This window comes from Manacus vitellinus, unplaced genomic scaffold (assembly GCF_001715985.3).
Source record: "Manacus vitellinus isolate BGI_N305 unplaced genomic scaffold, ASM171598v3 scaffold_45_pilon, whole genome shotgun sequence".
Lineage (NCBI taxonomy): Eukaryota > Metazoa > Chordata > Aves > Passeriformes > Pipridae > Manacus > Manacus vitellinus.
In genome coordinates, this window is record NW_021940571.1 from 1,465,640 (window position 1) to 1,468,814 (window position 3,175).

The following is a 3,175-nucleotide window of genomic DNA, read 5'->3' on the forward strand; positions in this document are numbered from 1 at the left end:
TTGGAGCAGCCTGGGCTAGTGGAAGGTGTCCCTGCCCATGGCAGGGAGTGGAATGACATGAGCTTTAAGGTCCCTTCCAACCCAACCATTCCACGATTCTATGACTCCATAATTCTAATAACACACAGACAGTTCCTATTTTCCAAACACTCTTTCTGGCCCAAGCTGCTCAAACGTGGCTGAACTCCACCCTCCTGTACAAGCTGCATCTGGTGTTCTCATCAGCGGTGGGTGACCGGTGGGTTGTGTTCTCCTGGAAGGGAAAGAAGACAGTAGGTTTAAATTGTTGTTAGGGAGGTAGGAATGGTGGCAGTGGTTGCCTAACACTGGAGTGATGAAATGTCTCCCCTGTTCCAGAGTGTGTGGAGCACGTCAGCATCTCCCTGGAGCTCCAGGGCAGGAGAGGGGCTGCTCGAAGGCAGCTGACTGAGAATTAAAAGAGTTGGGTTTCACGGGGGGCAGGAACTGTGGGGTCAGTGTGGCCCCATGGCCACTAAGTCTTGGGCAAATTTACCATTTCATGTGTGAGATCACTTCATGCAAACCCAGGAAGCCAAAAAGCTGAGTGACAACACGTTGACCTGGGCGTTCCAAACACCAGCGGTTGGATGTGAGCGGCTGCTGCCCAGCTTGGCAACCAGACAGAAGTGACTGCTGGTGCTTCCTGCCTCTTCCAGGAGATACAGAATCCAGGGTGACACTTTTAAAGAGCAAAACACCAGCACTGGCAGTGAGAGGAGGATGTGCAGGCACCTGCTGAGGGCTCCCGCAGCCACTCTACACAGACCACTGTGGACCTGGAGATGCACTGCCAGGATCCCAGTGTGATCCCAATGGATCCTGCACCAGTGTGGGTATTAGCCTGTCAAATGGAATGTCAGCCTGAAGGGTGATGCAGCTGCATTTCCTTAATGCATTATTAAAACTGGTATCTTGTCCTCTAAATCAGCTTAAGATGTTCATCAAAGATCCCACTGCTCTGCCGCTGTGCTCTGCCAACCAGGGGTTTTCTCCTCGGTGCTTCCAGGGTGGCTGTGGCTGCTGGGAAAGTCAAACTGCCCCTTGTTCCTTTTGTGCATTTTGTACCTCCCCATTTCAGAATTCTCTCCCAGGATTTTTCCCTGGGTGATTCTTACCCGTGTGAAAGGAGGCAGTTGATGGCACATCAGCGTGTCTGACGTGCAAAGGCCATAAAACCTTTGTTATGAAGGAAGACGTCCCCAAACAGCCTTCACAGCTGCCATATAAAAAGAGTTTATGAGAGAAAAGCCCTATGTGGGAAAAGCCTGGGCTCCTGTGAGCACAAGAGGATCCTGCTGGAGGAGAAGCTGCCTCTGCAGCACGGCCCAGGAGCCGTGTGTGGGCACAGCATCGCTGCGTGCTGGGTGATGCTGCACACGGATGATTCGGCAGATTCCCACAGATCCTGCAGGCAGGAGCACCCGGCACTCCCAGCCCTTCCCACTGAAACCAAAAATCAGCCCCAAACTGGGGAAGAATTAGGTTTGTGCTGCTCTTTCCTGTCAGAAGAAGGCATGGGGTTACCACGCTGCCGAGGAAGACGATGGGAACTGAGGGCTCTGCTGGTTCTTCCATTAGAAACTGAGCTTTTGGCCAGTCCCTAAAATTAGTGACAGCAGGCCAAACAGCACAAATGCATCCTAAAACCTGAGGTCTGCCACTGGACTGGGGAGAGTCGTGGTGTAGAAAATTCTGAGAATTTCCTTCATTCACACCAACTTAATTGCCTGAAGAACACCTGCAGGGAAGGCTGGGCGCTGGTGTAAAGTGTGAGTAGTGACAGCTCACATTTATTAGATCCCCCAGCAAAACCAGGGGCAGTTGCTGCTCAGGCATAGGAAAGGTTTAAAATGAGGACAGTTTTTCCAGCTCCTTTCAGAACTTTGCTGCCCACCTCAAAAGCACAAAAGTGATGCAGATCTGCTGCTTTATTTCTAACATTTCTGACCTTTAAGGTGCACTTTTGCCTGCTGGCGCATCACAGAAAGGCTGAGAAATAACAAGAAACTGAAGATTCAAGGGCAAACGAAATGGGAACAGCCACAAAATTGGACAAGTATCAATATTTACTGGGCAGGAAGCAGCACAGTGTGTAGTGTTACGCAAAGCCCATTATTTATTCCATGGGTATCCAGCCACAGCTCACTCGAAGGACTGGAAGCCACGGAGGCTCAAGTGCTTTTCCAGGGCTGCTCCTCTGAAAGGCAAGTTTAAAAGCTTTACCTGCAATAAAGCTGAGCTGTGAGTGAGCAACACAACACATCAGTTTTATACACAGTATTCAGCAGGTTTTCATGCCATTTTATGCACTGGGCAGACACAGCGTTTCCTTTTCTTCTTGTTTCCAGGCTTTTTGAGCGGAGAACTGGGATCCACGAGCGTGGCAGTGTCCGAGCTCCCTGTCAGACACCTGGCTGCCCTCGCCCTGCCCTGCTCACCTCACCTGGTGCTGCTGCAGAGGGAGAACAAAACGTGGAAGCTGCTGCTTCAGCCCTGAGGAACCCGCGTCAGGTCCTGCTGCGAACACGCCACGGGCTCTGCGAGGACAGAAACAGGTGTTTACTCCTTCCTACATGATTTGTTTGATCTCTTCCCTCAATCCCCTTCCCAGGCCAGCACATCTCCATGTAAATTCCACGCGAACATTTTCTCTCCAGGAAGCAGAGGCTGTGTGAGCGCCGGCTGGCTCGTGGAATACCCATAATTACACTTCAGGAAACCTTCGGGGTTTTATATAGGCTTTATATGGGTTCAGACAGTCTAAGAAATAAAATAGAAACAGAAGAGTCCTGGCCAACTTCTGTCGGCCTATAGACTTATTAGGTATTCCAGTCCAAGGAAAGCAGGAATGTAAGTATTCCTGTCCAAAAATATCCCGTTAAGACTATTTTATTTTAATCACAGCTGCACTAAAAAACACACAGTTCTCGTACACCATCCAATCCTCTTCTCTGGTAGGATGAAAGCACATTTTTCATGTCTTTTTATTACAATCATCTTGCAGACAGACGTGCCGAGAGCTGAGTCAAGGTTGGAGATTCCCATTGTACACGTCCACCAAACTCACATTGCACACATCAATAACCTGCACAAGGTTGTTGCACAACTCTACTCAAACCAGTTGGAGTCTGAAGAGAGCAGGTAAAACATGCCA